Here is a 26,843-nt window from a genome sequence, read left to right on the forward strand (position 1 = left end):
AAATAAATAAAAGTCTTCTCCTGCCAGTCGGGCCTCAAGATTTGCTGCTCATAATTTCCAACATTAGGCGGGACAGTGACAGGAGCCATATCTTATAGTCCTTTGTTTTTCCCTTATCATCTAAATAACACAGCCAGAGATGCCTGGAAATTGATAATCCTGCTACGGAGACTACAGCTCCCACAGTGGTTGTATCTGAAACCACTGGAGAAAAATCCAAGACAATATGTGAGAGGGTTATAGTACACATGATTTACAGGAAAATGGGGCTGATTTGCAACAATCAGCCAAAGTAAGGCTACATGAAGAAAGTGGGTTTTGAACTTAGTCTTAAAGAAAATCTAGGATAAGAATATGATAGAAGGTCATTCCAGTCCAGGCAGGAAAGAATTGTTTTCTGTGATATAGAAAATATTCAAGATTTTAAAGAACTCTTTATTTCCTATTAATGTTCCCACTGTATTATAATGAAGATAAGCTTTGAATGAACTCTTATAAAGAAGAACTTTAAAACATTATTTTTATTTATTTACTTATAGAAATATATATTCATATCTTGGTTGTTCCTTATTTTAAAAGCCAATGAAAAATTCAAAAGCCATAAAGCTGCCTGTAAAGTTTAAATAATAAAGTATAATTTATTATAAAAATGGAATAATAAAATCACCAGTGGTGGATGACACCAAACTTTCTATTCCTTGCTTAAATAAAGTAGTAGGTTGAGGAAAGGTATTTCTTCATCTTGGTTTAAGCCTACTAATGACTATACTTGGTCAGATAACAACTAAAATAAATGACAGTTGTTAGTAAATTCTTCTAATCATGGTAATCATAGCAAAACTTATTATACAGTATATGGCAAAAATGAATGAAATGTTTGAAAGTCTAAGTTAATGCTGAAGACTTTGGGAACTCACCAAAACTTCTAGTGGGCAAGGAGAGCTCTCACTCCACTTTCTGTACTGCTCCTCTGAACTCCGGGAGACCAGTGGGGAGGCTGGGAGTATTGGTCCATGTCCTCCAAAAAGCAAACACCAAGACAGGATTAAATGTGAAAAATATTTATTAGGTGTTATGGGCCGAATTGTGTCCCCCCAACCCAAATTCATATGCTGAAGTCCTAACCCCTGATACCTCAGGATGTGACTGCATTTGGAGATCTTTAAAGACAGCAAAGGATTTTAAAGAGGTTAAAGGGTCTCTAAGTTAAAATGAAATTATTAGGATGGGTCCTAATCCAATAGGACTGGTGTCCTCATAGGAAGAAGAAATTAGGACACAGACAGACACAGAAGGAAGACCACATGAAGATGCAGGGAGAAAATGTCATCTCCCAGCCAAGGAGAGAGGCCTCAGAAAGAAAGCAACACGTCCTACCCCTTGATCTTCAACTGTTAGCCACCAGAATTATGAGAAAATAAATAGTTTAAGCCCATCCAGTCTGTAGTATTTGTATGGCAGCCCAAGCAAACGAATACATTCCAGGGCACTCCTACGAGAGGAAATGAGGAGGGAGCTGGTGGAGGCTGGGAGTAAAGCTGGTCTGACCTTGAGTGAAGGAGAAAGAGAAGGAAGAGGGAACGGAAGGTCTGAGACTATAGTGCAGATCTAAGGCAAGCTTGGCAAAACCATAGAAGAGTCCTGTATCTCCCAGGAATGGGCTGCTTTGGTACCCCTGCCATGCTCAGTCACTGGCTGAGAACTGCTTACAGGCAGCATCAGTGACGGATTTTAGAGCACAGCAATTGGATTTGTCAGTTTATTATACTCCCTACATCCAGAAATCTGAGCCGTGCATTCTCATGGCTGTCCACACTGGAAGGCCTCCACAGTTCTGGACAGTTCAGGAAGGACTTTCCAATCAGACAACACAAATGCCCATAGACAGTCTTCCAATTTGGTTATCACATGAAGCTACAGAACATTCTCTTTTGCCTTCAGAAACAAATATTGTTCCAGGCTCTGTAGAGTAAAAACCAGTGTAGCCAGACTCCATTGACTGAAGAATTCTGGCCACGTGCATGATGACTGTCCTGCAAATGATCTCTTTATTACTTGTGAAAAGACAGACTAGCTACCCAAATTAATAGTGTTAATATAAAGATAGTGGTGACCCTGCCAAGGGAACAACAGGTGGTACAGCCTAGCTTGGCTGACCCTGGAGTGGGAAGATCAAAGGTAGTGTTTGAGGTTTGATCCCAAGATGCTACAGACTCACTCAACCCCATACCTTTTGATCCTGCCTTCTTTCCTTGGGATGGAAAAATCAAAATGCCTGTTTTTTTTTTGTTTTTTTTTTTTTAATGCTGTGAGCTGTCTAACATGCTATGGGAGGAAAAGAACATAAAAAACAAGCTTGCATGAATAGAGAATTTGTCAGCTTCTAATCAAGTCCAAAATGCAACCAAGTTCATCTAACATGAAAATTCAATCATTTTATCTCCAATACCTAGCACAGGGGCTGAGAGTAGATGTTCAATTCACGTTACAGGAATAAATAATGACCCTCATATTGAATTATAGAGTTTTATGGTGATAATAATAAATGAAAGTAGTTCCTGTAAATGATCATAATTAGCATGTCTGTGGTCAGGTAAAGGAGGGGGTAAATCACCCAGAGCAGAAAGTTGCAAGGAGGCTCTTCTGAAATCCCCAGAATCCAGAGTCAACCCCAAAAGTGGGGAAACAAAATGAGGCTCAGACAATAGGCTGGGATCAGCAGATTTTAGGGCAGCGTTGCAAACCTGTATCATCTCAGTTCAGATGTCTTCCTGATACGGATAAAATAGAAGTTTCTATTCATTCATTCATTCATTCATTCATTCAGTACTCATGATCAGGCACTATGCTATGTGCTGGAGAAACACAAATGAATAAAACGTATTCTCTACCATTAAAGAGGAACTTAAATGTATCAACAGTGTGAGATGTGGTAATAGAGGTTATGTATAAAGAGCTCCCAGAGCAGAGACAGGGAAGAATAAGTGGCTGCAGCATAAGTAATGGGATCACAACAGGTCAACATCTGAGCCTGGCGGAGTGGAGCGACAGAAAGCAAGGACACATATTCTATCTAGACAGAAGAGCTGAGAAATGGCAGGTGCGAAGACACAGAGGGGCAATAGTTTTGATTGAGATGAAGTGGGAAGGTTTGAGGGGCGATAAGGTTGTGCGAAGGGAAAGAAAAAGGAATAATTTTTTTTTCATTGAAGCACTGTTTATTATAGTACAGAACTGAAAACAACGTGAATGTTAATCAAAAAGGAACCAATCAAATAAAATACAGCATATCCACACAATGAAACATCATACAACCATGTTATAAAATGAGGTAGGTCTGGGCTTCCCTGGTGGCGCAGTGTTTAAGAATCCGCCTGCCAATGCAGGGCACAAGGGTTCGAGCCCTGGTCCAGGAAGATCCCATATGCCGCGGAGCAACTAAGCCTGTGTGCCACAACTACTGAGCCCGCGCGCCATGACTACTGAAGCCGTGCGCCTAGAGCATGCTCTGCCACAAGAGAAGGCACTGCAACAAAGAGTAGCCCCCGCTCTCTGCAACTAGAGAAAGCCTGCGTGCAGCAACAAAGACCCAACACGGCCAAAAATAAAAACAAATAAATAAATAAATTTACTTTTAAAAAATTAAAAAAAAATTTTTTTTAATTAAATGAGGTAGGTCTATATTTCTTCATACAAGTTGTGCAAGATGTTTTTTGTTTGTTTAATTTTTATTGGAGTATTGTTGATTTACAATGTTGTGTTAGCTTCAGGTGTACAGCAAAATGAACCAGTTATACATATAATATAGCCACTCTTTTTTTTAGATTCTTTTTCCATATAGGTCATTACAGAGTATTGAGTAGAGTTTCCTGTGTTATACAACAGGTTCCTATTTGTTATCTATTTTATATATAGTAGTGTATATATGCCAGTCCCAATCTCCCAATTTATCCCTCCCCACCTTATCCCCTGGTAACCGTAAGTTTGTTTTTTACATCCATGATCCTACTTCTGTTTTGTAAATAAGTTCGCCTGTACCCTTTTTTTTTCAGATTCCACATATAAGCAATATCGTATGATATTTGTCTTTCTATGTCTGACTTACTTCACTCAGTATGACAATCTCTAGGTCCATCCGTGTTGCTACAAATGGAAAAAGGAATAACTTTAAAGATAAAATCCATGACAAACAGGTGGCTCTGGAGTCACCTGAAGGAAACGCTGGGTAGCCAGGGCATGGTGAGACACTGGGCTTCTAGAAGAGCAGCGGCCGAGAAGTTGCAGGAGATGAGGGGCACGGAGCCCTGAGAAGGGAGTTGGAGAATACCAAAGACAAGCTTGACTTCTGTCCTTTATCCCTTTCACATGCCATGTTAAGTTTGCGCTTTTAAACTCTTCTTGGGACCTAACTTTCTTGAGCCATGCCCAAGCCCTTGCTCGGTGTAGAGAGGCAAGCAATAGCTCTGTCATACACACACACAAACACACACACACACACATACACACACACACACACACACCTGTGAAGCTGAAGCAAGCTCATGAGCTGGAGAGTCCCCGTCCCCCAGTGAAGAGTGGGGAACCCACCCTCCCCCTAACTCTACCTGCCTGCTGTAGGGAAGGAAGATCCACCTGGATGGCTAACATGTTTTGCCCTGGAGTAATCAAGCGTAAAAAGACACATCAACCTCTCCACGTGGACTTTCAAATGGAGTCTATTTAAAAGTCCTAGTACACTTTAGATATTAAAAGTAATTAAAACAAATCCTTTACTAGCAATTTACCTAAATTATGCAGTGTCTCTCTGTAGGTGCTCTTTAGAACTAGAGTTTAGCCAAAAACAAACAAACAAACAAATTAAAAAACCAAGCAATTGCCATGAAGTTTAATTTAAGTAACAAAGTTTGGCTCAAAATGCCAAATCCCTTCTTGTCAAGTAGGGCAATAGAGCTAATTCAGTGGCAAAGTCCAGCCAGGAATGGAGTCAGGTAGGCTGAGGGTTATTTAAGGCCACTGTGGGCAGAGAATTAAATAGGAACAATATCACAATAATAGCAGCAAAGTCTCACATTCACTGTCTGCTTCTGTGAGTTGGGCATTTTCTTATTCAATCACTTCTTTTAATATTCCAAAGAGCACAAGGAAAATATAGCCATACCTATGTATCCACCAACCAAAATTTAAAAATCACGTTTTGTCATATTTGCTTCAGATTTTTTTTATTTAAAAAAGTTACAGATGAAGTAATTTATATTTCCTGAATCCCATTTTTCCCTCTCTCTCTCTGCATATTCAGTACTATTTTCATGTTTTACTCCATTTATATGTACCTGTAAGTACTACAGGGGATTTTTTTCAGATTTTTGTTTTATTTCCTGAAATCCTCTTTTATCAGTTCAAATGTATGACTTCAAAAATCTATTACTATTGATTAATCTGTCCCATTGCACTTATCAACTTTGAACATGCTATTATATTAACTCATTCGTTTTGTTTATAGTATGTTGCCTTCTCACCATTAGACTGCAAATGAAATAGAGGGATTTTTTTTGTTTTATTCCATAATGTATCCTGAGCACATAAACAATGACTTCAATATTTGTTGAATGAGTAATAGAAATTCAGTTAATTTAACTTCTAGAATAACCTATTTTATGCATACTTCAGAATTTATTTATCCATTTCTATACTAAGGTTTATTGGAATTTTCCCTAAGTTTCTGATATTGTAAACAATATTGCATGAAATCCTTGTATACATATGCAAAAGTCCCCCTAAGGCATTTACCAAGAGCAGAACTACTAGGTCATGGGATATGTGTACATTAAACCTTACTAAATATTATCAAATTTCTCTCCAAAGAGGCTGACCACCTTTCACTCTCACTGCTTTCCTACTTGCTCATTAGCACTTGGCATTATCAGGTTTTTTTTTCTTCTTCCTATCAGATAAGAGTAAAATGGTATCTCAGTTTTCTGTTAATTTACATTTTCCTGATTACTCACTAGTGTGACTGATCTTCATACATGTCCTGACTCTCTGGATTTCCTCTTCTATGTGGGACATAATCTTTGCCCAACTTTCTATTTGACTATTATTTGTCTTTTTAAAAATAACTTCTGGGAAGGAGTCTCTGGTCTGACATTTATGCCAATATCTTCTACCAGGATGTGGCCTACTTTTACACTTGTCATGGGGTCTTTAGTCATTCAGATCTCTAATTTCAAGTAGTCCAATCCATTGGTTTTTCCTTACCCTGATTTCATAAAGATATCCTCCAATATCTTTATCTATTATCATCTGTGTTACAACTGTATTTCCTACATACAGTTATAAAGTTTTCTTTTTCACATATGCTCCTGAATACATCTTAAGTAAAAATAAATGGTGTAAGGTAGTGACCTAGTTTAATTTTTTAACAACAACAACAACAAAAAAAAACAATGAAGAATTCATTCTTTCTGTACTTATAGGCAATCCCACTTCCATCATATACCAAGGTCCCATATGTGTGTGAGCACCTTGTCAAGCTACATATTCTGTTCTATTTGATATATTTGTCTATCCCTGTGCTAATTCCAAATTCCAAACTGTGCCATGTGCTAAAACCTTTTTATAAATCAATACACAAGCAAATCCTTGTTTTTTTCCTTTTTACTTGTTTATTTCAGAATTGTCTGTCTATTCTTGCAATGTTACGTTTGCATCTGAGTTTTAGAATCTGTCAAATATCACACACACACACACACACACACACACACCATTAACACAACCTTGCAGTGCTGAAACATCTAATATGTGAATTTAAATAAACATAGTGTTATCTCACTAATTATTCAGGTCTTCTTCTTTATCTCTCAGTAATGTTTATATTTTCTCCATAATGATTCTACAGATTTTTCTTACGTTTATTCCAAAGGACCATATCGTTTTAGTTGATACCATGAAAAGTATTTATTCTATTACATTTTTAATGGGCTATTTCTCTATTTCTGGTGTATAAGAGGAAGAGAAGCATTATCACGAATTCTAGAGTCAGTTTACCCGGATTTCATCACATACCAACTGTCACCATGGACAAATTCTTTAAACTCTCTGTGAGAGAGTTTTCTCAAATTTCAAATGGAAATAATAACAGTGCTACCTCATAAGGTGGTTGTGAGAAGTAAATAAGTTAACATATGCAAAATGCCTGGTGCATAATAATCCAATGTAAACGTTAGCTTTTATTATTATAAGAATATTATTAATTTGCATAAATTGATTTTATATCTGGCAGCCTTGCAAACTCTCTTGTGAGTTCAAATAGTTTGTAGATGATCTTCGAATTCATTTTAATAATGATATAACCTACAAGAAAGAACAAATTGAGTTTCTTCCTTCTTCTTCCTTATATCTGTAAATATTTCTCTTTCTTGTCTTAATATGTTATCCAGGACTAACAGTATCATGATAAGTGAAGCAGGAAATAGGAACATTCCTGTCTTACTCTCTTTGAAAGATATATTCTAAAGTTTCACCTTTAAGATTTATGTTGCCTTAATTTTTCGTCAGATACTCTTTATCACGGTAAGGAAGGCCCATTGCATTCCTAGTTTGATGTGAGTTCTTATCATGACTGGGTCTTGATATAGATACTTAGATTTTCCTTCATTTAATCCCTACACTGCAGTTTATATTGAATATTTAGCAACAATATAAATTCGCCAGAAGTCAGCAAACTATAGCCTAGACAACCTGTTTTGCAGAAAAATAAAATTAAAAAAAAAAGCTTATCAGAACATAGCCTCACCCATTTGCTTACATATATTGCTTTCAAACTATAATGGCAGAGCTGAGTAGTTGACAGAGAACAAATGGCCCACAAAGCTTGAAATATTTACCATCTGGCCCTTTACAGAAGCCTGCCCACCCTGATATACACCATATTAAATCTTACAACTTTCACTCTACTTTGAGGGTCTGGGGAACAAGCAGGGAAGCAGGCCAAAGCAGGTTTTTTAGAAATCTCTTTTCTAGCTCCCTCATCTCTGATCTCTCTACCATCTCTCATGTCCATGGTTCTCTTTCTTCTTCTCTCTCCTTCCGCCTTTCCTTTTTCCCTTTTTCTTCTCTTATTCTTTTTTCTTAAATTGCTCTTATATGTTCTTTAAAAGCAATGCAAAATCTTATCCTCTCATTAAATCAAAAAGAAAACTGGCCAACATTTCTTCAATGTCTAGGATGTGCCAGATGCTGTACTAAATTACTTCATTCAGAATTCATTCACTCACCCAATACCTACTGAACACTATACACCAGGTACTGTTCTGGGTGCTTGAAATATATCAGTGAACCAAACAAAGATTCCTGCTCTCATGAAGCTTACCACTTGACAGAGGGAAGCAAACAATAAAAAATAGAGCAAATAATACATGAGAGAAGAAGGGTAGATAGAGGAGGGCATGGGGGTCGGAGAGTGGGCAAGCGTACAGTGCTGTACAAGGTGGTCAGCAGGTCCCCTTGAGAAGGTCCATGAGCAAAGCCTTGAAAGAGGTAGGGAGGGAGCACAAAGGTCCGTGGCCAGAGTGTTCCTGATGTGTTCAGGGAACAGCAAGGAGGCCAGTGTTGCTGCGACAGATGAAGCAGAGAAAACAGGAGATGAGGTCAGAGAGCTTATAGGGGCCAGAGGGTGGAGGCCCTGGTAGGCCTTACTCTGATGGAAATGAGAAGCCACTGAAGGGTTTCGAGCAGAGGAGTTAAGTGATCTGGCCGATTTTAAAAAGAGTCACTCTGGCTATTGTGGTGAGGACCATTGTAGAAGCTGCAAGGCCATCTCAGCGGCCGTCATATTCTTGAGGGAGAGTTCATGTCATTTAATCCCCAACAGCTGGATGAGATGGCAACTATTATTATAGATGAGGAAACTAAGACTGCAAAAGGATAACCTGCCAGCTCACACAGCTACTAGAAGGCATAGCTGGTTCAAACCTGGAGTCTGTCCAAGGTCAAAGGATGGTATCTGGAGTCAGACCGACTTGGACTTTGCTGTGTGAAAGTGCTTCATAAATAACCTCTATATATTCAGTAATATATGACATGAGAGTTATTTCCATAGTTTCAGGATTTTAGATTAATCGTATGTTATTTTTGACTCCTAACCTTTTAAATAAATCACATTTCTTTTTAAAAACTGCTTGGATGCTATAGGTCTAGATTCCTAGGTTTTTTTCTTGGATCACTTATCAAAAAAAAATTAAACCTAGATTTGCAAATATTAGTTTGCTTCCAATAAACTTCAGGACCTGGAGATTTTTTACTCTAGCCCTAGAAATGAGAAACTCAAGATTATGTTCCTACTCCCCTATAGAGTCTCAGGTTGTATTCTTTAAAATTCACTTCACCACTTGAGTGCTGAGTCTTCTTTTTAAAATCTGCTGACTGACAGGTACCTTCCCAAGTTCAAATCCCATCTTGCACACTGGAAATGCTGTCTTCTGTAATATCACTAGTAAGAAAGATAGTCAGATAGAAGGATTTGCTAATGAAATGTTTCTATTTATTCTTCAGTGACAAACTGGGTGGCTCTAGCCACTCAACATAAAACATAAGCAACACAAAAATAGTTCATGCAAATTTGATCTCTAGACACTTGGTGAGTTTTTAAACCAGCCACACTGACCCAGGTTTACAGGTAAATGATGCTGAGGAATTTAAATGTGTGTACGTGCGTGTGTGTGTGTGTGTACAATCAATACACAGAAATGCAGTCAAGAATTTAAATCAATCAGCCACAGACATTTATTATATTTACTGAGTGTTCCCTACGCACCGTCTTAGGGCCTGGGGGTTCAGTGCTGAGAATAAAAAGTTCAGGACCCCTGCCCTCATTAAGCTTACAGTCCTCAAGGGCAACCAAATGATACATAAATAGAAATATTAGGAGAGCCTTGATGGAGGAGGGAGGGCGCAGGGCTGCTCTTAACATGGGCCAAACCCAGCGTGATAGGAGAGGATGGTCAGGGAAGCCTGCCCTGCGAAAGTGAGGTCTCAGCTCCACTGAAGACAACTGAGCAAGGAGAAGTGCAAAGAGGTGAAGGAGGAAAGAACTTTTCAAGTAAAGAGAAGAACCTGTGCGAAGGGCTTGATACAGCAGTGAATCCAACGCCTTGGGGGAAAAAAGAGGGAGAAGTTTGGTGTGCCTACTGGCAACCAGCACAGGGTGGGGACTGCATGAAGTGGAGCTTGAGACAGGCAGGGGCCGGTCAGGTGAGGCTAAAAAGTTTAGATTGAACTCTAAGCGCAAAGAGAAGCCACTAGGGGGATTTTTAGCCATGGAGTGACATGTCTAGTTCTCATTTTTTAAAGGTCAGTCTGCCTACTCTGTGAAGAATAAATCGGAAGAGAACAAGAATGGAGAGCACTTTAGGAGGCTGTCGTCATCATCCAGAGGAGAGGCTGCGGGGATGTGGACGGAGCCGGACGCAGGGCGGTGGGCAAAGGTGACAGATTCAAATCAGTAGGGACTGTGGAGGGGGGATGAGCGAAAAGAAAGAGGCAACGATGACCCCTCATTTTCCAGCTGGGTGGATGTAAGGGCCGTTCGCTGAGATAGGGGACACGGTGGGAGCGCAGCTTTAGCCCAGGTGTGAGTCCGAGTCAAGTATCCCTTAGGGGTGGAGGGAGGTCGGGGTGAACATCAACTTCAGCACCACTTCTCCCTACCAACCTGAATCATTGCTTGTGAAAGATTTTATTTCATTGGTCTCTTCTTACTGAAGGTATAAGAAGAGTGTCATCCTTGCAGAAGGAGAGAAACAGATGTCTTTTGAGAAGAGCAGGGGGAAATCTCTGAAAAGAGAAAAGTTCTGAAGGCAGAACTTTCCAAAGAAGCCTGAGCACTGAATGCAGTGCAGGGGGAGGAACAGTGTGAAACCATGATTTATAATAAGAAATATATATTTGGTCTTTGTCCCGTTTCTGGCACAGAGCTCCTAAGACGCTTGTAATTTCCTGAGTGATGAGAGCGATAAAGGTGTCTTTTGTTATGTAAATGGGGTGACTTTTGGACTGTACCTAAAGATGGGGGCTGGTTGCCAAGACAGCCAACCAAGTGATAAAAGGGTTGGAACTTCCAGTCCCATCTCCTGACCACTGGGGAGGGAAGAGGGTCTGGAGACTGAGTTCAATCACCAATGGCCAATGAGTTAGTCAACCATGACTATGTACTGAAGCCAGCATAAAAACCCAGAAAGGATGGGGTTTGGAGAGCTTCCAGGGTGGTGAACACATGGAGATTTGAGGAGCATGGTGCACCTGAAGACAGCATGGAAAGCTCCGTGCCCTTTCCCCATACCTTGCCCCATGCATCTCTTCCATCTGGCTGTTCCTGAGTTATATTCTTTTATAATAAATATAATAAATTCTTTTATTATAAACTAAGTAAAATGTTTCTCTGAGTTCTGTGAGCCACTCTAGCAAATTAATCAAACCCAAGGAGAGAAGGGGTTGTGGGAATCTTTGATCTATAGCCAGTCAGTCAGAAGTACAGGTAACAACCTGGGCTTGCAACTGATGTCTGAAATTGTGGGTGGGTGGAGGGATTTAGTCTTAATGAAACTGAGCCCGTAACCTGTAGAATCGGATTCTATCTCCAGGTAGATAGTGTCAGATTTGAATTGAACTGTAGGACACCTAGCTGGTGTCCTGAGAATTGCTTGGTGCTGTGTACGAAACCCCCTCAACACCCACGTTGAAATTGGGTGCTCAGAATACCAGAAGAGACAGAAACCGGATGGACCTCAGGAGGGACGCAACTAAGCCAAAGGAGGTGCACAGAGAAGAACATTCTGATTACTTTACATCTTTGCTGAGGGCTGACAATGTTCTCATCGTAACATTTCCCATTTTGCTTTCCTTCCTTGGTGATGGGTGATGTACCTATTGATTACACCATAAAGATAATAGGAGAAGGAGGGGAGGACTACTTTTCTCATTCAGTTGTCTTTTTAAAGCCCTCTTCCTGGTTCCAAATACCCAAAAGGGAGTACAGAATTTACAGTTAAGGGGAAGTTGTTTCTGAGCATGATTAAATGCTCTTCATCATCCTTTCAGGCAAAAGCTTGCATATACCAAGCTATTCGATTACAGAATCATATCATTTCTATTTTTAACTTACATCCTAGATTATATAATATACTAATTATGATCAAACATTTCACAGTAATGCAAAGGCATTTGAATAATCAGTTGGAACTTCCTATTCAGCTCCTAAATATATACCCTAGTGGCTCTCAAATGTGGTCCCCAGAACAAGAGCATTAATGTCACTTGGGATTTTGTTAGAATGCAAATACATGGGTCTCACTCTAAACCTACTGAATCAGAAACTCAGGAGTGGGAGGGGCCAGCAATCATTTTAACAAGGTCTCCAGGTGATTCTGATGCATGCTAATATTTAAGAACCACTGCCTTAACACGTTTCTTCCCAACCTTTGCACATCTCAGGCAAACACAGAAAGTGATGGTATCTGCACAGCACCCCATGTTAAGAGGATGAAACTGCCAGAGGCCTGAAGCCACCAGCCCCAGCCCTGTTCAGTAGTGTGGCCTGAGCACCTCACTATAACCCTCTCACAGGCCCACCAGGAGGGAAACTCTGACATACAGAAACTCACACCAGTGCAAAAGGAGATAATATGAATGTTCACCATGGCTTTGTCTCTCATAACAAAAAATCAGGACTCACCAGAATACGTATCAACAGAGAAGAATGGAGAAATTGTTGTATGTTTGTGCATTGGAATGCCACTTGAAGTTACAATGAATTAATTGGAGCTACGTTTTAGCACAGAGAAATCTCAAAAACATTATGTTGAGCCAAAAAAGCAGGTTCTAGAAAAATGCACAGAGCTTGATAATGTTTATGCAATGTTTATAACATGCTGAATAATATTGGGTATTATGTGTGGCACGTCTGCATGTAGTAAAATCATAAAGACAAGCATAGGAATGACAAGCAGCCTATTCGGGACAGGAGTTAGCTCTGGAGAAGGATGGTAAGAGGAAAGGGGACCAGGGGTGGATACTAACAGGGATTCATCAATTTTATTTCTTAAAAAAAAATCTAAAGAAAATATAGCAGTAAGTTAAATTTGACATGAGGGGGAATGGGTACACTGGTGTTTCATATTACTTTTTATACTTTTCTGTATACATGAAATAGTTCATTAAAAATTTGATAAGAAAAAAAATCAGTTGGAATCTGCTATGAAATTACCTGAGTTTTAAGGCCAACTCTGATAACACATCTTTGGCACGGGGCAGATTATTTTTCTCTCTCGGGCCCTCAGTTTCCTCATCTTGCAAAAGAGAGAAGGTTGAATTCATTCTCTATGATCTATTTTTGTTCTCAAAGAGAAAAATGCCCAGCCCCTTGCCGTTTTGGTCTCTATACATAGACTGCAGCCTCCTCAGGCCTTGGTCATTGTCCAGATGTCTGACTTAATAGCCCCCTGTGTACAATTGCCTCAGCAACTGGGATGGGCACTAATAACATATCACAAAGCAGGAATCAGAGAACCTGTGTTCTAAGATATATTTTTAAGGCAAAAAGAATAAAAATAAAACCAGAAAACTTTGGCACACAGACAAGCTGTGTGGGATTCAGAAAATGACCTTGAATTTGTAAGCAACCTTTCCTTGAAGGAGAATCTTATCCCTAAGCATGGATTTCACCAAGCTGAAGAGGATTTCGAATCAGCATTACGGTGACGTTCACTGCTTTATCCCTGTTCTTTGGATATCACCTCCCCCTCCTTATCCTCCACTTTGACATCAGATATGATTCAACACAACTAAGTAGTTGACTTTTTCCACAAAGGAAAGCTTAGCTTCTCATTTTCCATGGATTCTTTTGAGCTTCTCTCAAGTTTTGCCTTACAAGAGCAATTCCCTTTCCAAATAGGTTTGTTTGTTGATCCTTTAAATGTGATCAATATTCCAGTAACATGGACATCATAATATTGATGAACTATGCCTACAAAGAGTGACCAATTTTAACTAATTTATTATTTACTATAAAATATTTCAAATACACAAAAAAGTATACCCACCACCAAGATCTGTCATACCTTTTTAAGTTTTACTAGTTTGCATATTCAAATCAGCCAGGCAGGTTGAGATGGCATTTTCCGCTTTAGGGCTTGTGACGCCAAATCACAAGCTTGAGGGTTCCAGGCCCCTTCTGAGGCATTTGCTCTGTGTGATATGGTAGGAAACATAATGTTGACTGACTAGGATTCTGAGGCAAAAACAAGCAAATCTGGTTCTCACTCTAAGATGTAGTAGTCTTGGGAAATCATCTCTTGGCCTCAGTTTCCTAACCTATGCTATGCACAGATTGGACTTTATTGTTTATAAAGTCCCTCCAATCTCTGAAATCCTTTGGTTCTATGGAATGACCAAATAAACCAATTGTTCTGGCCTTGTATATATAGTCTCAGTCTTAAGTTTTCAAACTTTTTGGCTAAAAAATGAAAAAGTCGTTAATGAATCATGTAGACTCCAGCTAGACCCAATGCAGTATGTGTGTATACATATTTACTTATTTATATATAATGTATATATTTCAACAGATAGGAAAAATACACACTGCTCAGTTATTGCACAAAAAATTGCCCAGTCACTATTACATAATAGCATATAGTTAATGCTTACTGAATGAATTAATAGGATAAATTATTAAGCTCATACTATGCCAGGGACTATGTTAGGTACTTATGACAGTTTCTCATTAATCCTTACAGCAACTCTGAGAGACAGATACTCCCTACCTGGTATGGATCACAGTACTATTAAATACCAGTCAGAATTCTAAGTCTGTCTTAGCCCATTTCAGCGACAATACTAACACCCCAAAGATAGACTCGTGCTTTGTAAATGAGCTTTTTAAGAGCTCCACCTTGTATATCACTCTAACAACTTCCAGCCTCCATTCAACATTTACCTACAACTTAATACTTCTTACTCAGATACTCCCCTGACATTGTCTATTATTCATCGTTATGAGGATATGCCTCTCTGGTGGTGAAAAACAAAGCTACAGTAATGGAGCCTAGAATGAGAATTAGTCAGTGGGACCCACCCAGACCCTATTCTCACTTAGGTAAATATAGTTGGCTTTTCCTACCTTGTGGGTGATTGACTTTGTGAATTACCTGTGGTACCTATTTCATCTTCACCAAACTTCTTAATATATTATGTTATGTACCTTAACTTCATAATTTTCTTTGAGGGCACTAGTAGTCTAGTCAGAAAATGCAGCCAGTAATGTGCATTGGATTATAGCAAAACATCTGGCAGGCCCTTTCATACCCAAATGGAGTAGATGGAGAAATGTGTACTGGATGTTAGGACAACCAGTAATCAGATCAAGAGCTATACTCAAACGGCTAGAGATTGGGACTTCCCTGGTGTTAAGACTCCGTGCTCCCAATGCAGGGGGCCTGGGTTTGATCCCTGGTCAGGGAACTAGATCCCACATGCATTCTGCAACCAAGAGTTCGCATGCCAGAACTAAGGAGTCTGCGAGCTGCAACTGAGGAGCCTGCCTACTGCAACTAAGATCTGCTGCAACCAAACAAATAAATATTTTTTTTAATGAAAAAAAGAGAGAAAAAAATAAACAGCTAGTGATTAAGAATAGAAGCTCAACCTGGACAAAGAATCATGTTGCAGGGTTCTGTCCTTGCTCTTTTTCTGTTCTGAAATATTATCAGTGGTTTAGATGAACAGAGAGCAAGGTCCTAAAATGTGAAGATGACAAAAAATTGAGTGGGATAATAAATGGATTATAGAAACCAAAATAGATTTGACAGGGTGAAGCGATGAGTCAAGTCAAACAAATTGAAATTTAACAGAGATAAGTTGAAGATCCAAAAAATAAACTTCTTAAGTACAGGATGTTTAAAGAAAAATGGTTTGGCAGCTACCTTAAGAGACATAGGAACTTTGGCTGACAGTAAATTCAATATGAATCAACAATATGACTACCTGAAAGCTGGAGCCACCTATAGCAATAATAGAAATAAGACATTTCTGCAATAACAGAAATAAGAAAAGTATCTCATAGAAGTGCAGCCATAGGCTTAATTTTCTTGGCTCTGGTAATTTACTTCCATATGGCATATGGATTTTGATGTTGAATCTTAAAGATATAGACCAAGTGGTGTTGAAACTTAAAGATGTGGACAAAATGGACATTCTCACACCAGAAGAGTCCCATGTCAGATGAAGAGACATTAAAAAAAGTAATAATAAATTTTTTTCAAAGATCTGTTTAGTCCGGAGGAAAGAAGGATATGATAGCTATTTTTAAATACTCTGAAGGACCCAAAGAGGTCAAATGAGAATTAGTAGGTTCAAAGAAAACAGATTGTAACTTGGCATAGCAAGGAAATTTATGTACAGGATGATGAGATTGTGAGTCTCCCCATGTTAGATAGATCAGTAACAAACTAAACAGTCTACTGGTGGGATGTTGTATAGGGGAACACATCAGAGGGAGTTTCATCTCAGTGAATTTTGAGAACCCCATGCAAACCTGAAGGAAAATGAATTAACAATCTACAAGTTGCCCAGAAAAAAAGTGACTGTTAAAGACTTACTCTTGTTACTAATAGTCTCGGCAAAATATGGTCTGAAGTTAAATCTGCTACCCACCCACTTCCCAAATATGTATACACACATATATAAAGAAAATATGATTCTTGTCAAAGTGGAATAAACACCAAAGTCTCATAAGTCCAGGTTCTACTATTTGGAATTTGTAATAATTCAGAGGGGAATAGGATCAAAGTTTGCCATCTCTAGGGGAAAACATGTTTGCGAAGTAAATTGTTAGTGTAAACAAGATTCTGGGAGGAAAGCTTGGCCTTACATCTAAAGTCAAGAAAACACACCATTAAAAATAATTAGTTTATGATTTCTGTACAAATATATCTTTCCAATTTCTTAATGACCCATTCTTCACCTTGAGTCAGGTAAGACTTACCAGTTGTAAGTACTTGTTAGCAGCACTTATTCTGAATACTGTACAAACTTGAAAATGATAAAGTTAATTTTCTCAATCCTAAGAAATTCAGCTTTTGTGTGAACTAGACCGTACCCGAGTTTAAATTAAGCCCCATTACTTCAAGTTATTAAGGGACTTTTTTGATGATATGTTGCTTTGAGTTCTTCTTGGTTACAGATAAGCAAGAAATGAGGATAGATCATTATTAACCAAAACTAAGTAATTATAATCTAGAGAGAGATAAAAGTTGAGTATTATAAGCAGTCTGAAACTTACCTGAAAGAATCCAACCAAAGCTAGAGATCACACAAACTGGCCATAAATTATAAAAACTGTGAGTCAGCACACAGGACCCAATGCTGTTCAAAACCATGACTGGCAGGGCCACGTGGGCATGTGACCTATGCACTTGCACAAGGCCCTGCAGTTAAAATGGCCTTGTGCTCAGAATGGCTGTGCACTTGCTTTAATGCTCTACTGTAAATGTCTTGAAAGTCTTAATAGCTGCTTTACAATATTGTGTAAGTTTCACGTGTCGAGCAAAGTGATTCAGTTATACATATATATTTTTTTCAGATTCTTTTCCATTACAGGCTATTATAAGATATCAAATATAGTTCCTGTGCTATACAGTAAAATCTTAATAATTTTTTAACACTGGGCCCTACAGACTACGTAGGTGGTCCTGAAGACTGGTACATCATGGGAAATACGAAAGGCAAGCAAATGAAATGCATATGCACTGGCAAGATTGAAAAATAGTTCCATTTATTAATGTGCACCAATATCCTGTAATCAAGACACAGCCTGCTGGTTAAAGTTATAAAGAATTACTTTGCTTGTTTAATGTGTAAACCAAAGCTAATTCACAAATTTGCTAATTGTTTTTCTCCGCTGCAGATGTGAGCTGCCAACCAGTGGAGCTTGAGTATTCAGAAGTAATCAGCCACCATTTCAAACGCCATCAAAAAGTCATGTATCCCTTTCAGAAGGCACAGAATTTTGGTACATTTTTACTGGAGCTACAGAAGGAGTGATGAAGCAAGTGTGAATTTTAAGACAACAAACAATCTCTTCACTTCACCACTGAAATTAGAAGCAGCAAAGAACCCTTGTAGCACTTCAGCCTTTTTCGGTATTCTCTGGACTGTGAACTGCCAAAACTACATGAGAATGGGGGAATTTTGAACCTTTGCTCAAATTGTATTTTCCTTGATGTGGGTTGTAAAGCTCCTTCCACCAGTGAAAAACAAACACCTTGAATCCACACTTACAGGACAGAAAGAGTTACCAAAACATTAAAGATCAGAAATAAATCTAATTCATTTCTGGACACATAAAACTATAAATGAAGCAATCAGGAAAAAATTTAAGATGAAATATCAAATATGAAACCCATCTTAGTTTTAACTTACCAAAATTTTCCCTAGTCGATTTCAAGTTCATAAGTAGAGTTTATGTATCCCAGGAGAAGGTATTTAATAGTGCCCTAGATTTATATAACAACATTTGTTCCAAAGAGCACAAAGAATATTCACATACAGTGAATATTCACATACAGTGAATATTCACATACAGTGAATATTCACATACAGTATATAACTTGTCCGTACGATATCCCTATAAAAATCAGGAAAAAATGCATTATCCTCATTTTCTAAATGGTAGAACTGGGGCACCAAATAGCTAAAAGCTTGCCTATGATCACACACACACACACACACACACACACACACACACACACAGAGTAAACTATATTTTGCAATTCATTTCTCCTTTTTAACATTTTCATATTATTAGAATCTCAGTGGAAGATTATTATTATGTAATGTATGCCTACACAAGGTATTAGTTACAATGTAATTTCAATTATAAATCATTTTATCAGGAGCTCTATGAGGTACTAAATAATTTTTAACAAATATGCAAATTAAGAGAGTATATTGTCTTAACCTCATTCTGAAATTATATTTAAATTTAGCACCAACTCATATTCCACAGACAAAAGAAAACTAATAGAGGTACAACCTCTGATAGGAGCAGTCTTTTTTTTTTTTTTTTTTTCAATAAAAACTGCTTTATTGCTGCACGACAGTCATGAAACTCAGCTGCACAGGGACCTTACCACACCGCGCAGAGGCTGGTTCACGGGACCTTGTGATCCTATTAATGGGCCTCTCTGTTGTAATTAACACAGGCCGCAGGGACCAAAAGTTCCCCTCGGCCCTTCTGAAAATGTTCGGGAATGGTAGTGCAGGAAGGTAATACACACTTTCTGCATTTCTGCCCTGCAGTGCAGCAGTTGTTGCTGTTGGGAGTCACTGTGCTAATTCTCTTAGGTCATTTTTCCCTTTAGTTGTTCTGACTACCTCCAAGCGCTCCATGGCTGCACGCCTGTCTCACTGGAAAATGCACAGCCCCAATTCTGTGCAGGGACGACGCGAAGCAGAGTGTGATGCATCTCTCTGGAGCGTCAAGTTTATTAACTAGAATTGGAAGAACCAAGGAGTTCTTGGAACAAGAACTATCCCCCTCCCCCACCAACACGGAAGACAGAAGAGTAGGGGAGGGGAGACGTGCCCCAGGAATGACAGTCCAGTCTCTCAAGTTTCACCCAGGTGGGGGTTGAGGGGCAGACCTGCAGCCACGGTGGCCTCGCTTTCGGTCGCCCGGGCTGCTCCGGACCATCCTCTGAGCTGGCCAGGGTCTTGGATACGATGCTTCTGAAGGCCGTGCAGAGAACACACTCCTCTTCCCCTGCACCGGGCCCCAGGGAGCGCGGCGGCCTGACCTTCCTGCCTCGGTCATCCATGGGGTTCACATGGGCTCACTTTATTATGACGCCTCATGCTGGGCAGCTTGCAACAAAGATGTTTCAAAATAAAGTTCCAGATTCTCCCAGCCACCCCTTGCTTTTTCTGGCTCTGGCCAGAGACAGTGGATGAGGACACACTCTCAGGCTGCCCAGCGTGGAAGGACCTTCCAGTGTTGGACACACCCAGGGGGCAGCTGCTTCCCTCTGGGGCTCCAATCCTGCTGCTGCTGGAGGTGGATGTCCCAGTGCCACACTGGGGGGCTGGGCTGGGGGTGGCAGTCCTCGCCTCCAGGCTGGGTGGGGGACAGGCAGACTCACCGGTCTTCTGCCCTGCCTGCTGCTCTTCCTGCAGCGGCACATCTTTTCTGTGGTAGAGCCACCTGGTTTGCAGGGAGGACACCACAGGGCTTGGAGAAGGCTCAAGTTCACTGCCACAGAGGTCCCCGCAAGAGAAGGGCTTCAGAGTTATGATGGAGACCTCCACCTTGGGTTTCACGGAGCTCACACTGCCTGTCCCAGTGTCCTGGATCTGGTCGCAAGTCAAGCCCGGAGTCCTCACCATTGTCACCTCCCGGTCCTTTTCACAGGGTGGCTGGAGTGGCTCCTTCTGGCCCATGTTGACCCACGGATGCCTCATGAGGTCACGTAAGGTGCCTCTGTCACTGGGGTTGAGGGCAATCATTTTTTGTAACAGATCCCTTATCTCCAAAGACAGATAAGGTGGGATGGGGTATTGCCCTCGTAGGACTTGCTTCCGCAGCTCCTGGAAGTCTTTTCCCACAAAGGGCCGGGACCCAGTTACCATGGTGTACAGCACTACTCCCAGGCTCCACACGTCCACCGCAGGGCCGCTGGAGCTCTGCCCCAGGAAGAGTTCCGGGGCAGCATAAGGGGGTGTGCCGCAGATCGTGTCCAGTGGGAAAATGTCATCACACTTGTTGCTGAGGCCAAAGTCTGTAAGTTTGATATTCATCTTGGAATCAAAGAGGAGGCTCGGTGGCTTCAGGTCCCGGTGCACGATGCCCCTCCGGTGGCAGTGCTGCAGGGCGGAGACCAGCTGCTGGAACGGGCCTCGGGCCTCCGCCTCTGTCATACGGCCATGGATCTTCAAATAGCGGTACATGTCCCCCCCACGGAGGTACTCCATCACCACGAAAAATGTCTCCTCTGTGTCAATCACCCCCAGCAGTTTCACAATATTGGGGTGATTCAGAGCCTTCAGACTGCACACTTCCCGGAAAAGTGCCTGGACACTTGAGAAGCTCTGACGCCTTTTCTCTATGACCTTCACAGCCACCCGTGTCCCGGTCAGAATGTGCCGGGCCAACTTCACTTTACCGAAGGTGCCTTCACCAATGGTGTGGAGGATCCGGAAGTCATCAATATGAGCCTTCTTGCCAGCAGATTTGGCTGTGAGGCCCTGCATCCTGGTGATCTGCTAACCACACTGACTGAGAGCACTACCGAGCAACGCTAACTACGCTAACTAACAATGCTAACTGTACTAACAGGGCTAAGTATGCTGTCTCTACTAACAACGCTAACTACGCTAACTGTACCAACAGCGCTAACTAGTACTAACTACACTAACTATGCTAATAAACTATTAACTATACCAACTGTGCTAACTATACCAACAATACTGACTATGCTAACTGTAGAAAGAACAATGACACAAATAAAAAAGAGTAGAGAAAAGAGAAATGAAAATCAACAAAATGGCAGAAACAAGGAAAACACAAGCTAACTGTAGGTCCAAGGCCGTCAGATCACCAAAAGCAGCTTCCTGGGCTCTAAGGACCAAAAACCTGGGCCCACCTTTCTCTTTCATAGGGCTTTGTGAAGTACATCACAATGGTGCACTCTGAGGTCAGAGCAAGAAATGGACACATCACCGCTGGGGATACACCACAGTGGTTTTCTCACTTTTTGAGTTCAAGGCCCCTTTACACTTAGGAAAAAGGATCCCAAAGAAATTTTTCTTTACGTGTGTTATTAGATATTGGTATTCACTTTGTTATAAATAAAAATCTGCAGGATACTTCAGTGGCCTTTTTATTTCTAGTTTGAAAATGTGTAATAATTTTAAAGACCTCATAATGTCTACACTTGAAATGTTCAATTCCTTTTCCTTAAATTCTGGTCTCAAAATAAGGTTACAACTTAACTGACTTCACGATACTATACAAAATGTTCTGTTGCATAAGACATGATACGGTACATTATGAAAGTCTATGAAGCTGAGAGAAGATTTGCCAGGAAGGTCATTGAGCAGATTTCTCATCAGGAGCCTCGGAGGCCAGATGGCATGACTCAATGTACTTGAAGTGTTGAAGGAAAGAAACCGTCAACCAAGATTCCTATATCTAGCAAAACTTTCCTTCGAAAATGAGGGAGAAATCAAGACATTCCCAGTTAATCAAGAGTTGAGAGAGTTCTTAACCACCAGACCCGCCTGCCACAGGAAGTTCTTCAGGTTGGAGTCAAGGACCCTGGACAGTAGCTCAAAGCCTTATGAAGAAATAAAGACCTCTGGTAAAAGTAGACAGACGGGCAACGAGAAAAGCTAGTACTGTTGTAACTTTGGTTTGTAGCTCCACTTTTTGTCTTCTATTTGATTTAAGAGACTAATATATAATAAAACACACACATACAAATCAAAAAAAAAAAAAAGATCACCTCTTCACCTAGAAAAGTTACTTCACCCCCACTTTAGCCTAACTTTGGGAATTCCCATCAACAGCATTCTTCTTTCCACTGTAGGAAGCAACGCTGCCAGAAGCTATGGCAAGCAGAGCCTCTTCTAAAATGCCTTTGATGACTGCAGCAACATGGATGCAACTAGAGATTATTAAGTGAAGTAAGTCAGAAAGAGAAAGACAAATACCATGTGATACCACTTACATGTGGAATCTAAAGTATGGCACAAATGAACATAGGTTCATTTGTGCCATACTTTAGATTCCACATGTAAGTGGTATGTTGCTATGAAACAGCAACAGACTCACAGACATAGAGAACAGACTTGTGGTTGCCAAGGAGGAGGGGGGTGGGAGAGGGAAGGGCTGGGAGTGTGGCATTAGCAGATGTAAACTATTATATATAGGAGGGATAAACAACAAGGTCCTACTCTACAGCACAGGGAACTAGAGTCAATATCCTGTGATAAACTGTAATGGAAAAGAATATAAAAAAAGAAGGTCTATATGTGTATAACTGAGTCACTTCGCCATACAGCAGATTGGCACAAGATTGTAAATCAACTATACGTAGGAGCAGTCTTTTAAACGAAATTATATTTTTATTTTAAACCTGCCTTGAAAGAACAGGGGTTACAATTTCTGGAAGAAGCCATATACAAAAAAGAGCCATAATTCATGCAAAAAAGCATTTTCTAATCTGTAATTTACAGTTCGGTTGCCTCACTGCCTTATATCTCAAGCCCTTAGTCAAATAATTGCAGATTTGTTGCTCAATTTAAAAACCTTCCTGGAGTCACGTCTTTAATTGGCGTTGTGACGTTTTACGTCATGATGTTGCGTCACCACGTGATGACGCTGTGCCATCACACACATCATCGCGTACTGACACAATGTCATGGCATAATATCATCAAATTAAATTCATCAGCCTGGCCCCAGGAAGGGCAAAAGGGATTAAAAGATTTCCTTTGCTCTTGTCAACACTTCTGGTCAGCAGGAGAGAACAGCAGACATCACAAATTATTTCCTGGTCTCCTAAAACTTCCTGGATCTCAAATTAGCCATGTTTGAAAGTTACAAGAGAGAGTTTATGGGAATGGTTTTCATGGGTTGTTCCTTGCTTTGCCCCATAACCAATGACACCCAAATCCCATTTGAGAGATAAATGTTTACATATATTAGTCTCCCCTTTTTTCAGGTCATAAGATAGGATAGTATTTGGGCTGGTGGGAAAAAAAAAAAACAACCTAACTCTTTGGTTCCTCATTTCTTGCCCTCATCATCCACATTCTTCCAATTCTTTTTCCTCTTCCTCCACATTCTTCTATAATATTCTGAAATAGCAAGTCATGGGAGAGCAGGAGGCGGAGGCAGTCATTAGTTTTGACTAGAAACATTTAAGGATGGAAGGAGTGTTGAAAACTGAGATAGGGGGCCTCTGGCCATCAGAGCCTTGATGATGAGCAGAGTCTCCATGTTAGTATCCATTATAAACGTGGGACATTTGGATGAGACACATCTCATCCAGACATTATCCAAACGACACCTGAACATTTCTGAATTTACTTATAAACTCTTCCCGAAAAATTGTAGTTACCAGTTCATTAAACATGACATTTGTTTGTGCATACTGTCAGGGCGTGACCTCTCATTCATGAACTGAGTCACTATGTGCCTGGCACTGTTCTAGGTACAAGGGCTCAAGTCAAGCAGAAGAAGCAGTGTCACCTTGAGGAGCTCGCAGGGCAGTAAGGATGACAGGTGGGCAACAGATTTCAAGACAATCTGCTAAGGCCTCTAATGATGATAAGACAGGAAAGGAATATCTGGAGTCGCCAGGAGGATCCTACAGGGAAGGTAACATGTTTTTGAATCTTGAAAAATGAGTAGGCAGAGGAGAGAAAAATTCCAGACTCAAAATTTTTTAAATGGGCATGTGGGAGACCCCAAAGTATTAGACTAATTAATCCTTTTGTAGATATTTTCTCAACATGAGCCGTTCATGTAAATGCTATTTTGAGGGGCACCGACTCACACACTAAGATCACCATAATCCTTCATCATAATTACAAACAGCTTCTAGATGATCCTGAAATATACTACATCAATTCAGTAGACTTATTCTTTAGGAGAGTTTTCTTCCATGAGGCTAAATATGTTATTCTCTCTTCCTAAGCAAATAAAAATTGGAAATCAAAGTCACTTGTGTTTTCTCGAAAGCACTTGACTGGCCACAAAGATCTCGATAACTTCATTTCTGATATGTACATAAAGATGGATTAGAAAAATCCCTACTGATGGTTCACTTTTTAAAAATAGGCATTGAAGAATATTTGTTTTTTCATATACTATGGGAGAAATAACTCAGCCTAGTCAATGGTGGTTATATATATATATATATATATATATTTATATTTATATATATTTATATAAATAAATATATTTATATAAATAAATATATTATTTATTTATATAAATAAATATATTTATATATATTTATATATATATATAAAATATATAAATATATATATATTTATATATATAAAACGTGGTTATATATTCTGACATTCAGTCCCATATGAAAGCCACTGTTAGGTATTTTCTGCTGCTGCCATAATCCTCAAGAGGTGTTTAAAAACTAGACATGACAAGAGAATAAAAACTCTAGGGGATTTCAGCCCCAAAAGACTTGCCTTCATCTTTCTGAGAATTACATGATCTTGAGAGGCAAGTTTTCAAACAAGTTTCTAAAAATGTCATATCTAAGCTAGATATACACAAATCCTCTTGGAAGTCAGCAATTATTTAATTAAAACTTGAGGAAACCCACTCACCTATGGTCACCTAATCTATGACAAAGGAGGCAAGAATATACAATGGAAAAAAGACAGTCTCTTCAATAAGTGGTGCTGGGAAAACTGGACAGTTACACGTAAAACAACGAAATTAGAACACTCTTTAACACCATACACAAAAATAAACTCAAAATGGATTAAACACCTAAATGTAAGACCAGACACTATAAAACTCTTAGAGGAAAACATAGGAAGAATGCTCTTTGACATAAATCACAGCAAGATCTTTTTTGACCCACCTCCTAGAGTAATGAAAATAAAAATAAATAAATAAACAAATGGGATCTGATTAAACTTAAAAGCTTTCACACAGCAAAGGAAACCATAAATGAGATGAAAAGACAGCCCTCAGAATGGGAGAAAATATTTGCAAATGAAGCAACTGACAAGGGATTAATCTCCAGAATATACAAACAGCTCATGCAGCTCAATATCAAAAAGACAAACAACCCAATCCAAAAATGGGCAGAAGACCTAAATAGACATGTCTCCAAAGAAGACATACTGATGGCCAAGAGGCACCTGAAAAGATGCTCAACATCACCAATTATTAGAGAAATACAGATCAAAACTACAATGAGGTATCATCTCACACCGGTCAGAATGGGCATCATCAAAAAATCTACAAACAATAAATGCTGGAGAGGGTGTGGAGAAAAGGGAACCCTCTTGCACTGTTGGTGGGAATGTAAATTGATACAGCCACTATGGAGAACAGTATGGAGGTCACTTAAAAAACTAAAAGTAGAACTACCATATGACCCAGCAATCCCACTACTGGGCATATACCCTGAGAAAACCGTAATTTAAAAAGACACATGCACCCCAATGTTCATTGCAGCACTATTTACAATAGCCCAGACATGGAAGCAACCTAAACTTCCATCAACAGAGGAATGTATAAAGAAGATGTGGTACATATATACAATGGAATATTACTCAGCCATGAAAAGGAACGAAATTGGGTCATTTGTAGAGACATGGGCCTAGAGTCTGTCATACAGAGTGAAGTAAGTCAGAAAGAGAAAAACAAATATCATATATTAACGCATATATGTGGAATCTAGAAAAATGGTATAGATGAACCTATTTGCAGGGCAGGAATAGAGACGTAGCTGTAGAGAATGGATGTGTGGACATGGAAAGAGGGAAGGGGGTGTGGGATGAATTGAGAGATTGGGATTGACATATCTGCACTGCCATGTGTAAAATAGATAGCTAGTGGGAACCTGCTGTATAACGCAGGGAGCTCAGCTTGGTGCTCTGTGGTGACCTAGATGGGTGGGATTGGGGGTGGGGGTGGGGGTGGGAGGGAGGTCCAAGAGGGAGGGGATATATGTATACATACAGCTGATTCAGTTCATTGTATAGCAGAAACTAACACAACATTGTAAAGCAACTATACCCCAATTAAAAAAA

The 26,843-nt window shown here is 39.8% G+C and overlaps 1 protein-coding gene and 1 long non-coding RNA gene across 2 annotated transcripts in view; both read right to left on the bottom strand.

The window, feature by feature from the left end:
- GRM8 (glutamate metabotropic receptor 8) overlaps positions 1–26,843 on the bottom strand; it is a 794,802-nt gene that overhangs the window by 576,689 nt on the left and 191,270 nt on the right. The gene's annotated exons all lie outside the window — the stretch shown is intronic.
- Positions 14,031–24,944, bottom strand: LOC309666150. Its single transcript, XR_014266938.1, has 2 exons — positions 23,133–24,944; positions 14,031–19,081 (listed from the first exon to the last, which is right to left on the bottom strand). It is a non-coding gene; the product is annotated as an uncharacterized lncRNA (long non-coding RNA).

This window comes from Balaenoptera physalus, assembly GCF_965194825.1.
Source record: "Balaenoptera physalus genome assembly, chromosome: 8".
In the NCBI taxonomy this organism is placed as follows: domain Eukaryota; kingdom Metazoa; phylum Chordata; class Mammalia; order Artiodactyla; family Balaenopteridae; genus Balaenoptera; species Balaenoptera physalus.